This window comes from Dendrobates tinctorius, unplaced genomic scaffold (genome assembly GCF_039654945.1).
Source record: "Dendrobates tinctorius isolate UK_male_01 unplaced genomic scaffold, ASM3965494v1 ptg000003l, whole genome shotgun sequence".
Classification (NCBI taxonomy): domain Eukaryota; kingdom Metazoa; phylum Chordata; class Amphibia; order Anura; family Dendrobatidae; genus Dendrobates; species Dendrobates tinctorius.
The window spans coordinates 79,879,285-79,894,414 of record NW_027361671.1 but is presented as its reverse complement, the minus strand read 5'-3'; the positions used below and the strand labels follow the sequence as shown (position 1 = coordinate 79,894,414).

Sequence of the window (15,130 nt, the reverse complement as noted above, 5' to 3'; positions counted from 1 at the left end):
AAGTGACTAGAGGATAAGGGAGATTATGAATTTCTGCAGACACTGGACACTTTTGGATTGTGTGAGGCCCACTGAATATCTAAGCGCTATGTCACAGGCTCGATGGCACAGCTGTGACCAAAGTGACTAGAGGATAAGGGAGATTTTGAATTTCTGCAGACACTTGTGGACACTGGACACTTTTGGATTGTGTGAGGCCCACTGAATATCTGAGCGCTATGTCACAGGCTCGATGGCACAGCTGTGACCAAAGTGACTAGAGGATAAGTGAGATTTTGAATTTCTGCAGACACTGGACACTTTTGGATTGTGTGAGACCCACTGAATATCTGAGTGCTATGTCACAGGCTCGATGGCATAGCTGTGACCAAAGTGACTAGAGTATAAGGGAGATTTTGAATTTCTGCAGACACTGGACACTTTTGGATTGTGTGAGGCCCACTGAATATCTGAGCGCTATGTCACAGGCTCGATGGCACAGCTGTGACCAAAGTGACTAGAGGATAAAGGAGATTTTGAATTTCTGCAGACACTGGACACTTTTGGATAGTGTGAGGCCCACTGAATATCTAAGCGCTATGTCACAGGCTCGATGGCACAGCTGTGACCAAAGTGACTAGAGGATAAGGGAGATTTTGAATTTCTGCAGACACTTGTGGACGCTGGACACTTTTGGATTGTGTGAGGCCCACTGAATATCTGAGCGCTATGTCACAGGCTCGATGGCACAGCTGTGACCAAAGTGACTAGAGGATAAGTGAGATTTTGAATTTCTGCAAACACTGGACACTTTTGCCTTGTGTGAGGCCCACTGAATATCTGAGCGCTATGTCACAGGCTCGATGGCACAACTGTGACCAAAGTGACTAGAGGATATGGGAGATTTTGATTTTCTGCAGAAACTTGTGGACACTGGACACTTTTGGATTGTGTGAGGCCCACTGAATATCTGAGCGCTATGTCACAGGCTCGATGGCACAGCTGTGACCAAAGTGACTAGAGGATAAATGAGATTTTGAATTTCTGCAGACACTGGACACTTTTGGATTGTGTGAGGCCCACTGAATATCTGAGCGCTATGTCACAGGCTCGATGGCACAGCTGTGACCAAAGTGACTAGATGATAAGGGAGATTTTGAATTTCTGCAGACACTTGTGGACACTGGACACTTTTGGATTGTGTGAGGCCCACTGAATATCTGAGCGCTATGTCACAGGCTCGATGGCACAGCTGTGACCAAAGTGACTAGAGGATATGGGAGATTTTGAATTTCTGCAGAAACTCGTGGACACTGGACACTTTTGGATTGTGTGAGGCCCACTGAATATCTGAGCGCTATGTCACAGGCTCGATGGCACAGCTGTGACCAAAGTGACTAGAGGATAAGTGAGATTTTGAATTTCTGCAGACACTGGACACTTTTGGATTGTGTGAGGCCCACTGAATATCTAAGCGCTATGTCACAGGTTCGATGGCACAGCTGTGACCAAAGTGACTAGAGTATAAGGGAGATTTTGATTTTCTGCAGACACTGGACACTTTTGGATTGTGTGAGGTCCACTGAATATCTGAGCGCTATGTCACAGGCTCGATGGCACAGCTATTACCAAAGTGACTAGAGGATAAGGGAGATTTTGAACTTCTGCAGACACTTGTGGACACTGGACACTTTTGGATTGTGTGAGGCCCACTGAATATCTGAGCGCTATGTCACAGGCTCGATGGCACAGCTGTGACCAAAGTGACTAGAGGATAAGTGAGATTTTGAATTTCTGCAGACACTGGACACTTTTGGATTGTGTGAGGCCCACTGAATATCTGAGCGCTATGTCAAAGGCTCGATGGCACAGCTGTGACCAAAGTGACTAGAGGATAAGGGAGATTTTGAATTTCTGCAGACACTTGTGGACACTGGACACTTTTGGATTGTGTGAGGTCCACTGAATATCTGAGCGCTATGTCACAGGCTCGATGGCACAGCTATTACCAAAGTGACTAGAGGATAAGGGAGATTTTGAACTTCTGCAGACACTTGAGGACACTGGACACTTTTGGATTGTGTGAGGCCCACTGAATATCTGAGCGCTATGTCACAGGCTCGATGGCACAGCTGTGACCAAAGTGACTAGAGGATAAGTGAGATTTTGAATTTCTGCAGACACTGGACACTTTTGGATTGTGTGAGGCCCACTGAATTTCTGAGCGCTATGTCAAAGGCTCGATGGCACAGCTGTGACCAAAGTGACTAGAGGATAAGGGAGATTTTGAATTTCTGCAGACACTTGTGGACACTGGACACTTTTGGATTGTGTGAGGCCCATTGAATATCTGAGCGCTATGTCACAGGCTCGATGGCACAGCTGTGACCAAAGTGACTAGAGGATAAGTGAGATTTTGAATTTCTGCAGACACTGGACACTTTTGGATTGTGTGAGGCCCACTGAATATCTGAGCGCTATGTCACAGGCTCGATGGCACAGCTGTGACCAAAGTGACTAGAGGATAAGGGAGATTTTGAATTTCTGCAGACACTGGACACTTTTGGATTGTGTGAAGCCCACTGAATATCTGAGCGCTATGTCACAGGCTCGATGGCACAACTGTGACCAAAGTGACTAGAGGATATGGGAGATTTTGAATTTCTGCAGAAACTTGTGGACACTGGACACTTTTGGATTGTGTGAGGCCCACTGAATATCTGAGCGCTATGTCACAGGCTCGATGGCACAGCTGTGACCAAAGTGACTAGAGGATAAATGAGATTTTGAATTTCTGCAGACACTGGACACTTTTGGATTGTGTGAGGCCCACTGAATATCTGAGCGCTATGTCACAGGCTCGATGGCAAAGCTGTGACCAAAGTGACTAGATGATAAGGGAGATTTTGAATTTCTGCAGACACTTGTGGACACTGGACACTTTTGGATTGTGTGAGGCCCACTGAATATCTGAGCGCTATGTCACAGGCTCGATGGCACAGCTGTGACCAAAGTGACTAGAGGATAAGTGAGATTTTGAATTTCTGCAGACACTGGACACTTTTGGATTGTGTGAGGCCCACTGAATATCTGAGTGCTATGTCACAGGCTCGATGGCACAGCTGTGACCAAAGTGACTAGAGTATAAGGGAGATTTTGAATTTCTGTAGACACTGGACACTTTTGGATTGTGTGAGGCCCACTGAACATCTGAGCGCTATGTCACAGGCTCGATGGCACAGCTATGACCAAAGTGACTAGAGGATAAGGGAGATTTTGAATTTCTGCAGACACTTGTGGACACTGGACACTTTTGGATTGTGTGAGGCCCACTGAATATCTGAGCGCTATGTCACAGGCTCGATGGCACAACTGTGACCAAAGTGACTAGAGGATAAGGGAGATTTTGAATTTCTGCAGAAACTTGTGGACACTGGACACTTTTGGATTGTGTGAGGCCCACTGAATATCTGAGCGCTATGTCACAGGCTCGATGGCACAGCTGTGACCAAAGTGACTAGAGGATAAGTGAGATTTTGAATTTCTGCAGACACTGGACAATTTTGGATTGTGTGAGGCCCACTGAATATCTGAGCGCTATGTCACAGGCTCGATGGCACAGCTGTGACCAAAGTGACTAGATGATAAGGGAGATTTTGAATTTCTGCAGACACTTGTGGACACTGGACACTTTTGCATTGTGTGAGGCCCAATGAATATCTGAGCGCTATGTCACAGGCTCGATGGCACAGCTGTGACCAAAGTGACTAGAGGATAAGTGAGATTTTGAATTTCTGCAGACACTGGACACTTTTGGATTGTGTGAGGCCCACTGAATATCTGAGCGCTATGTCACAGGCTCGATGTCACAGCTGTGACCAAAGTGACTAGAGGATAAGGGAGATTTTGAATTTCTGCAGACACTGGACACTTTTGGATTGTGTGAGGCCCACTGAATATCTAAGCGCTATGTCACAGGCTCGATGGCACAGCTGTGACCAAAGTGACTAGAGGATAAGGGAGATTTTGAATTTCTGCAGACACTTGTGGACACTGGACACTTTTGGATTGTGTGAGGCCCACTGAATATCTGAGCGCTATGTCACAGGCTCGATGGCACAGCTGTGACCAAAGTGACTAGAGGATAAGTGAGATTTTGAATTTCTGCAGACACTGGACACTTTTGGATTGTGTGAGGCCCACTGAATATCTGAGTGCTATGTCACAGGCTCGATGGCACAGCTGTGACCAAAGTGACTAGAGTATAAGGGAGATTTTGAATTTCTGCAGACACTGGACACTTTTGGATTGTGTGAGGCCCACTGAATATCTGAGAGCTATGTCACAGTCTCGATGGCACAGCTGTGACCAAAGTGACTAGAGGATAAGGGAGATTTTGAATTTCTGCAGACACTGGACACTTTTGGATTGTGTGAGGCCCACTGAATATCTAAGCGCTATGTCACAGGCTCGATGGCACAGCTGTGACCAAAGTGACTAGAGGATAAGGGAGATTTTGAATTTCTGCAGACACTTGTGTACACTGGACACTTTTGGATTGTGTGAGGCCCACTGAATATCTGATCGCTATGTCACAGGCTCGATGGCACAGCTGTGACCAAAGTGACTAGATGATAAGGGAGATTTTGAATTTCTGCAGACACTTGTGGACACTGGACACTTTTGGATTGTGTGAGGCCCACTGAATATCTGAACGCTATGTCACAGGCTCGATGGCACAGCTGTGACCAAAGTGACTAGAGGATAAGGGAGATTATGAATTTCTGCAGACACTGGACACTTTTGGATTGTGTGAGGCCCACTGAATATCTAAGCGCTATGTCACAGGCTCGATGGCACAGCTGTGACCAAAGTGACTAGAGGATAAGGGAGATTTTGAATTTCTGCAGACACTTGTGGACACTGGACACTTTTGGATTGTGTGAGGCCCACTGAATATCTGAGCGCTATGTCACAGGCTCGATGGCACAGCTGTGACCAAAGTGACTAGAGGATAAGTGAGATTTTGAATTTCTGCAGACACTGGACACTTTTGGATTGTGTGAGACCCACTGAATATCTGAGTGCTATGTCACAGGCTCGATGGCATAGCTGTGACCAAAGTGACTAGAGTATAAGGGAGATTTTGAATTTCTGCAGACACTGGACACTTTTGGATTGTGTGAGGCCCACTGAATATCTGAGCGCTATGTCACAGGCTCGATGGCACAGCTGTGACCAAAGTGACTAGAGGATAAAGGAGATTTTGAATTTCTGCAGACACTGGACACTTTTGGATAGTGTGAGGCCCACTGAATATCTAAGCGCTATGTCACAGGCTCGATGGCACAGCTGTGACCAAAGTGACTAGAGGATAAGGGAGATTTTGAATTTCTGCAGACACTTGTGGACGCTGGACACTTTTGGATTGTGTGAGGCCCACTGAATATCTGAGCGCTATGTCACAGGCTCGATGGCACAGCTGTGACCAAAGTGACTAGAGGATAAGTGAGATTTTGAATTTCTGCAAACACTGGACACTTTTGCCTTGTGTGAGGCCCACTGAATATCTGAGCGCTATGTCACAGGCTCGATGGCACAACTGTGACCAAAGTGACTAGAGGATATGGGAGATTTTGATTTTCTGCAGAAACTTGTGGACACTGGACACTTTTGGATTGTGTGAGGCCCACTGAATATCTGAGCGCTATGTCACAGGCTCGATGGCACAGCTGTGACCAAAGTGACTAGAGGATAAATGAGATTTTGAATTTCTGCAGACACTGGACACTTTTGGATTGTGTGAGGCCCACTGAATATCTGAGCGCTATGTCACAGGCTCGATGGCACAGCTGTGACCAAAGTGACTAGATGATAAGGGAGATTTTGAATTTCTGCAGACACTTGTGGACACTGGACACTTTTGGATTGTGTGAGGCCCACTGAATATCTGAGCGCTATGTCACAGGCTCGATGGCACAGCTGTGACCAAAGTGACTAGAGGATATGGGAGATTTTGAATTTCTGCAGAAACTCGTGGACACTGGACACTTTTGGATTGTGTGAGGCCCACTGAATATCTGAGCGCTATGTCACAGGCTCGATGGCACAGCTGTGACCAAAGTGACTAGAGGATAAGTGAGATTTTGAATTTCTGCAGACACTGGACACTTTTGGATTGTGTGAGGCCCACTGAATATCTAAGCGCTATGTCACAGGTTCGATGGCACAGCTGTGACCAAAGTGACTAGAGTATAAGGGAGATTTTGAATTTCTGCAGACACTGGACACTTTTGGATTGTGTGAGGTCCACTGAATATCTGAGCGCTATGTCACAGGCTCGATGGCACAGCTATTACCAAAGTGACTAGAGGATAAGGGAGATTTTGAACTTCTGCAGACACTTGTGGACACTGGACACTTTTGGATTGTGTGAGGCCCACTGAATATCTGAGCGCTATGTCACAGGCTCGATGGCACAGCTGTGACCAAAGTGACTAGAGGATAAGTGAGATTTTGAATTTCTGCAGACACTGGACACTTTTGGATTGTGTGAGGCCCACTGAATATCTGAGCGCTATGTCAAAGGCTCGATGGCACAGCTGTGACCAAAGTGACTAGAGGATAAGGGAGATTTTGAATTTCTGCAGACACTTGTGGACACTGGACACTTTTGGATTGTGTGAGGTCCACTGAATATCTGAGCGCTATGTCACAGGCTCGATGGCACAGCTATTACCAAAGTGACTTGAGGATAAGGGAGATTTTGAACTTCTGCAGACACTTGAGGACACTGGACACTTTTGGATTGTGTGAGGCCCACTGAATATCTGAGCGCTATGTCACAGGCTCGATGGCACAGCTGTGACCAAAGTGACTAGAGGATAAGTGAGATTTTGAATTTCTGCAGACACTGGACACTTTTGGATTGTGTGAGGCCCACTGAATTTCTGAGCGCTATGTCAAAGGCTCGATGGCACAGCTGTGACCAAAGTGACTAGAGGATAAGGGAGATTTTGAATTTCTGCAGACACTTGTGGACACTGGACACTTTTGGATTGTGTGAGGCCCACTGAATATCTGATCGCTATGTCACAGGCTCGATGGCACAGCTGTGACCAAAGTGACTAGATGATAAGGGAGATTTTGAATTTCTGCAGACACTTGTGGACACTGGACACTTTTGGATTGTGTGAGGCCCACTGAATATCTGAACGCTATGTCACAGGCTCGATGGCACAGCTGTGACCAAAGTGACTAGAGGATAAGGGAGATTATGAATTTCTGCAGACACTGGACACTTTTGGATTGTGTGAGGCCCACTGAATATCTAAGCGCTATGTCACAGGCTCGATGGCACAGCTGTGACCAAAGTGACTAGAGGATAAGGGAGATTTTGAATTTCTGCAGACACTTGTGGACACTGGACACTTTTGGATTGTGTGAGGCCCACTGAATATCTGAGCGCTATGTCACAGGCTCGATGGCACAGCTGTGACCAAAGTGACTAGAGGATAAGTGAGATTTTGAATTTCTGCAGACACTGGACACTTTTGGATTGTGTGAGACCCACTGAATATCTGAGTGCTATGTCACAGGCTCGATGGCATAGCTGTGACCAAAGTGACTAGAGTATAAGGGAGATTTTGAATTTCTGCAGACACTGGACACTTTTGGATTGTGTGAGGCCCACTGAATATCTGAGCGCTATGTCACAGGCTCGATGGCACAGCTGTGACCAAAGTGACTAGAGGATAAAGGAGATTTTGAATTTCTGCAGACACTGGACACTTTTGGATAGTGTGAGGCCCACTGAATATCTAAGCGCTATGTCACAGGCTCGATGGCACAGCTGTGACCAAAGTGACTAGAGGATAAGGGAGATTTTGAATTTCTGCAGACACTTGTGGACGCTGGACACTTTTGGATTGTGTGAGGCCCACTGAATATCTGAGCGCTATGTCACAGGCTCGATGGCACAGCTGTGACCAAAGTGACTAGAGGATAAGTGAGATTTTGAATTTCTGCAAACACTGGACACTTTTGCCTTGTGTGAGGCCCACTGAATATCTGAGCGCTATGTCACAGGCTCGATGGCACAACTGTGACCAAAGTGACTAGAGGATATGGGAGATTTTGATTTTCTGCAGAAACTTGTGGACACTGGACACTTTTGGATTGTGTGAGGCCCACTGAATATCTGAGCGCTATGTCACAGGCTCGATGGCACAGCTGTGACCAAAGTGACTAGAGGATAAATGAGATTTTGAATTTCTGCAGACACTGGACACTTTTGGATTGTGTGAGGCCCACTGAATATCTGAGCGCTATGTCACAGGCTCGATGGCACAGCTGTGACCAAAGTGACTAGATGATAAGGGAGATTTTGAATTTCTGCAGACACTTGTGGACACTGGACACTTTTGGATTGTGTGAGGCCCACTGAATATCTGAGCGCTATGTCACAGGCTCGATGGCACAGCTGTGACCAAAGTGACTAGAGGATATGGGAGATTTTGAATTTCTGCAGAAACTCGTGGACACTGGACACTTTTGGATTGTGTGAGGCCCACTGAATATCTGAGCGCTATGTCACAGGCTCGATGGCACAGCTGTGACCAAAGTGACTAGAGGATAAGTGAGATTTTGAATTTCTGCAGACACTGGACACTTTTGGATTGTGTGAGGCCCACTGAATATCTAAGCGCTATGTCACAGGTTCGATGGCACAGCTGTGACCAAAGTGACTAGAGTATAAGGGAGATTTTGAATTTCTGCAGACACTGGACACTTTTGGATTGTGTGAGGTCCACTGAATATCTGAGCGCTATGTCACAGGCTCGATGGCACAGCTATTACCAAAGTGACTAGAGGATAAGGGAGATTTTGAACTTCTGCAGACACTTGTGGACACTGGACACTTTTGGATTGTGTGAGGCCCACTGAATATCTGAGCGCTATGTCACAGGCTCGATGGCACAGCTGTGACCAAAGTGACTAGAGGATAAGTGAGATTTTGAATTTCTGCAGACACTGGACACTTTTGGATTGTGTGAGGCCCACTGAATATCTGAGCGCTATGTCAAAGGCTCGATGGCACAGCTGTGACCAAAGTGACTAGAGCATAAGGGAGATTTTGAATTTCTGCAGACACTTGTGGACACTGGACACTTTTGGATTGTGTGAGGTCCACTGAATATCTGAGCGCTATGTCACAGGCTCGATGGCACAGCTATTACCAAAGTGACTTGAGGATAAGGGAGATTTTGAACTTCTGCAGACACTTGAGGACACTGGACACTTTTGGATTGTGTGAGGCCCACTGAATATCTGAGCGCTATGTCACAGGCTCGATGGCACAGCTGTGACCAAAGTGACTAGAGGATAAGTGAGATTTTGAATTTCTGCAGACACTGGACACTTTTGGATTGTGTGAGGCCCACTGAATTTCTGAGCGCTATGTCAAAGGCTCGATGGCACAGCTGTGACCAAAGTGACTAGAGGATAAGGGAGATTTTGAATTTCTGCAGACACTTGTGGACACTGGACACTTTTGGATTGTGTGAGGCCCACAGAATATCTGAGCGCTATGTCACAGGCTCGATGGCACAGCTGTGACCAAAGTGACTAGAGGATAAGTGAGATTTTGAATTTCTGCAGACACTGGACACTTTTGGATTGTGTGAGGCCCACTGAATATCTGAGCGCTATGTCACAGGCTCGATGGCACAGCTGTGACCAAAGTGACTAGAGGATAAGGGAGATTTTGAATTTCTGCAGACACTGGACACTTTTGGATTGTGTGAAGCCCACTGAATATCTAAGCGCTATGTCACAGGCTCGATGGCACATCTGTGACCAAAGTGACTAGAGGATAAGGGAGATTTTGAATTTCTGCAGACACTTGTGGACACTGGACACTTTTGGATTGTGTGAGGCCCACTAAATATCTGAGCGCTATGTCACAGGCTCGATGGCACAGCTGTGACCAAAGTGACTAGAGGATAAGTGAGATTTTGAATTTCTGCAGACACTGGACACTTTTGGATTGTGTGAGGCCCACTGAATATCTGAGCTCTATGTCACAGGCTCGATGGCACAGCTGTGACCAAAGTGACTAGAGGATAAGTGAGATTTTGAATTTCTGCAGACACTGGACACTTTTGGATTGTGTGAGGCCCACTGAATATCTGAGTGCTATGTCACAGGCTCGATGGCACAGCTGTGACCAAAGTGACTAGAGTATAAGTGAGATTTTGAATTTCTGCAGACACTGGACACTTTTGCATTGTGTGAGGCCCACTGAATATCTGAGCGCTATGTCACATGCTCGATGGCACAACTGTGACCAAAGTGACTAGAGGATATGGGAGATTTTGAATTTCTGCAGAAACTTGTGGACACTGGACACTTTTGGATTGTGTGAGGCCCACTGAATATCTGAGCGCTATGTCACAGGCTCGATGGCACAGCTGTGACCAAAGTGACTAGAGGATAAATGAGATTTTGAATTTCTGCAGACACTGGACACTTTTGGATTGTGTGAGGCCCACTGAATATCTGAGCGCTATGTCACAGGCTCGATGGCACAGCTGTGACCAAAGTGACTAGATGATAAGGGAGATTTTGAATTTCTGCAGACACTTGTGGACACTGGACACTTTTGGATTGTGTGAGGCCCACTGAATATCTGAGCGCTATGTCACAGGCTCGATGGCACAGCTGTGACCAAAATGACTAGAGGATAAGGGAGATTTTGAATTTCTGCAGAAACTCGTGGACACTGGACACTTTTGGATTGTGTGAGGCCCACTGAATATCTGAGCGCTATGTCACAGGCTCGATGGCACAGCTGTGACCAAAGTGACTAGAGGATAAGTGAGATTTTGAATTTCTGCAGACACTGGACACTTTTGGATTGTGTGAGGCCCACTGAATATCTAAGCGCTATGTCACAGGCTCGATGGCACAGCTGTGACCAAAGTGACTAGAGTATAAGGGAGATTTTGAATTTCTGCAGACACTGGACACTTTTGGATTGTGTGAGGTCCACTGAATATCTGAGCGCTATGTCACAGGCTCGATGGCACAGCTATTACCAAAGTGACTAGAGGATAAGGGAGATTTTGAACTTCTGCACACACTTGTGGACACTGGACACTTTTGGATTGTGTGAGGCCCACTGAATATCTGAGCGCTATGTCACAGGCTCGATGGCACAGCTGTGACCAAAGTGACTAGAGGATAAGTGAGATTTTGAATTTCTGCAGACACTGGACACTTTTGGATTGTGTGAGGCCCACTGAATATCTGAGCGCTATGTCAAAGGCTCGATGGCACAGCTGTGACCAAAGTGACTAGAGGATAAGGGAGATTTTGAATTTCTGCAGACACTTGTGGACACTGGACACTTTTGGATTGTGTGAGGTCCACTGAATATCTGAGCGCTATGTCACAGGCTCGATGGCACAGCTATTACCAAAGTGACTAGAGGATAAGGGAGATTTTGAACTTCTGCAGACACTTGTGGACACTGGACACTTTTGGATTGTGTGAGGCCCACTGAATATCTGAGCGCTATGTCACAGGCTCGATGGCACAGCTGTGACCAAAGTGACTAGAGGATAAGTGAGATTTTGAATTTCTGCAGACACTGGACACTTTTGGATTGTGTGAGGCCCACTGAATTTCTGAGCCCTATGTCAAAGGCTCGATGGCACAGCTGTGATCAAAGTGACTAGAGGATAAGGGAGATTTTGAATTTCTGCAGACACTTGTGGACACTGGACACTTTTGGATTGTGTGAGGCCCACTGAATATCTGAGCGCTATGTCACAGGCTCGATGGCACAGCTGTGACCAAAGTGACTAGAGGATAAGTGAGATTTTGAATTTCTGCAGACACTGGACACTTTTGGATTGTGTGAGGCCCACTGAATATCTGAGCGCTATGTCACAGGCTCGATGGCACAGCTGTGACCAAAGTGACTAGAGGATAAGGGAGATTTTGAATTTCTGCAGACACTGGACACTTTTGGATTGTGTGAAGCCCACTGAATATCTAAGCGCTATGTCACAGGCTCGATGGCACATCTGTGACCAAAGTGACTAGAGGATAAGGAAGATTTTGAATTTCTGCAGACACTTGTGGACACTGGACACTTTTGGATTGTGTGAGGCCCACTAAATATCTGAGCGCTATGTCACAGGCTCAATGGCACAGCTGTGACCAAAGTGACTAGAGGATAAGTGAGATTTTGAATTTCTGCAGACACTGGACACGTTTGGATTGTGTGAGGCCCACTGAATATCTGAGTGCTATGTCACAGGCTCGATGGCACATCTGTGACCAAAGTGACTAGAGTATAAGGGAGATTTTGAATTTCTGCAGACACTGGACACTTTTGGATTGTGTGAGGCCCACTGAATATCTGAGCGCTATGTCACAGGCTCGATGGCACAGCTATGACCAAAGTGACTAGAGGATAAGGGAGATTTTGAATTTCTGCAGACACTTGTGGACACTGGACACTTTTGGATTGTGTGAGGCCCACTGAATATCTGAGCGCTATGTCACAGGCTCGATGGCACAGCTGTGACCAAAGTGACTAGAGGATAAGTGAGATTTTGAATTTCTGCAGACACTGGACACTTTTGGATTGTGTGAGGCCCACTGAATATCTGAGTGCTATGTCACAGGCTCGATGGCACAGCTGTGACCAAAGTGACTAGAGTATAAGGGAGATTTTGAATTTCTGCAGACACTGGACACTTTTGGATTGTGTGAGGCCCACTGAATATCTGAGCGCTATGTCACAGGCTCGATGGCACAGCTGTGACCAAAGTGACTAGAGGATAAGGGAGATTTTGAATTTCTGCAGACACTGGACACTTTTGGATTGTGTGAGGCCCACTGAATATCTAAGCGCTATGTCAGAGGCTCGATGGCACAGCTGTGACCAAAGTGACTAGAGGATAAGGGAGATTTTGAATTTCTGCAGACACTTGTGGACACTGGACACTTTTGGATTGTGTGAGGCCCACTGAATATCTGATCGCTATGTCACAGGCTCGATGGCACAGCTGTGACCAAAGTGACTAGATGATAAGGGATATTTTGAATTTCTGCAGACACTTGTGGACACTGGACACTTTTGGATTGTGTGAGGCCCACTGAATATCTGAGCGCTATGTCACAGGCTCGATGGCACAGTTGTGACCAAAGTGACTAGAGGATAAGGGAGATTTAGAATTTCTGCAGACACTGGACACTTTTGGATTGTGTGAGGTCCACTGAATATCTGAGCGCTATGTCACAGGCTCGATGGCACAGCTGTGACCAAAGTGACTAGAGGATAAGGGAGATTTTGAATTTCTGCAGACACTTGTGGACACTGGACACTTTTGGATTGTGTGAGGCCCACTGAATATCTGAGCGCTATGTCACAGGCTCGATGGCACAGCTGTGACCAAAGTGACTAGAGGATAAGTGAGATTTTGAATTTCTGCAGACACTGGACACTTTTGGACTGTGTGAGGCCCACTGAATATCTGAGTGCTATGTCACAGGCTCCATGGCATAGCTGTGACCAAAGTGACTAGAGGATAAGTGAGATTTTGAATTTCTGCAGACACTGGACACTTTTGGATTGTGTGAGGCCCACTGAATATCTGAGTGCTATGTCACAGGCTCCATGGCATAGCTGTGACCAAAGTGACTAGAGTATAAGTGAGATTTTGAATTTCTGCAGACACTGGACACTTTTGGATTGTGTGAGGCCCACTGAATATATGAGCGCTATGTCACAGGCTCGATGGCACAGCTGTGACCAAAGTGACTAGAGGATAATGGAGATTTTGAATTTCTACTGACACTGGACACTTTTGGATATTGTGAGGCCCACTGAATATCTAAGCGCTATGTCATAGGCTCGATGGCACAGCTGTGACCAAAGTGACTAGAGGATAAGGAAGATTTTGAATTTCTGCAGACACTTGTGGACGCTGGACACTTTTGGATTGTGTGAGGCCCACTGAATATCTGAGCGCTATGTCACAGGCTCGATGGCACAGCTGTGACCAAAGTGACTAGAGGATAAGTGAGATTTTGAATTTCTGCAGACACTGGACACTTTTGCATTGTGTGAGGCCCACTGAATATCTGAGCGCTATGTCACAGGCTCGATGGCACAACTGTGACCAAAGTGACTAGAGGATATGGGAGATTTTGAATTTCTGCAGAAACTTGTGGACACTGGACACTTTTGGATTGTGTGAGGCCCACTGAATATCTGAGCGCTATGTCACAGGCTCGATGGCACAGCTGTGACCAAAGTGACTAGAGGATAAATGAGATTTTGAATTTCTGCAGACACTGGACACTTTTGGATTGTGTGAGGCCCACTGAATATCTGAGCGCTATGTCACAGGCTCGATGGCACAGCTGTGACCAAAGTGACTAGATGATAAGGGAGATTTTGAATTTCTGCAGACACTTGTGGACACTGGACACTTTTGGATTGTGTGAGGCCCACTGAATATCTGAGCGCTATGTCACAGGCTCGATGGCACAGCTGTGACCAAAGTGACTAGAGGATAAGTGAGATTTTGAATTTCTGCAGACACTGGACACTTTTGGATTGTGTGAGGCCCACTGAATATCTGAGTGCTATGTCACAGGCTCGATGGCATAGCTGTGACCAAAGTGACTAGAGTATAAGGGAGATTTTGAATTTCTGCAGACACTGGACACTTTTGGATTGTGTGAGGCCCACTGAATATCTGAGCGCTATGTCACAGGCTCGATGGCACAGCTGTGACCAAAGTGACTAGAGGATAATGGAGATTTTGAATTTCTGCTGACACTGGACACTTTTGGATATTGTGAGGCCCACTGAATATCTCAGCGCTATGTCACAGGCTCGATGGCACAGCTGTGACCAAAGTGACTAGAGGATAAGGGAGATTTTGAATTTCTGCAGACACTTGTGGACGCTGGACACTTTTGGATTGTGTGAGGCCCACTGAATATCTGAGCGCTATGTCACAGGCTCGATGGCACAGCTGTGACCAAAGTGACTAGAGGATAAGTGAGATTTTGAATTTCTGCAGACACTGGACACTTTTGCATTGTGTGAGGCCCACTGAATATC

At 46.3% G+C, this 15,130-nt stretch overlaps 1 long non-coding RNA gene across 1 annotated transcript in view; it reads left to right on the top strand.

The window, feature by feature from the left end:
* The window catches only part of LOC141091843 (uncharacterized), a 377,478-nt gene that overhangs the window by 295,741 nt on the left and 66,607 nt on the right, over positions 1-15,130 (top strand). The gene's annotated exons all lie outside the window — the stretch shown is intronic.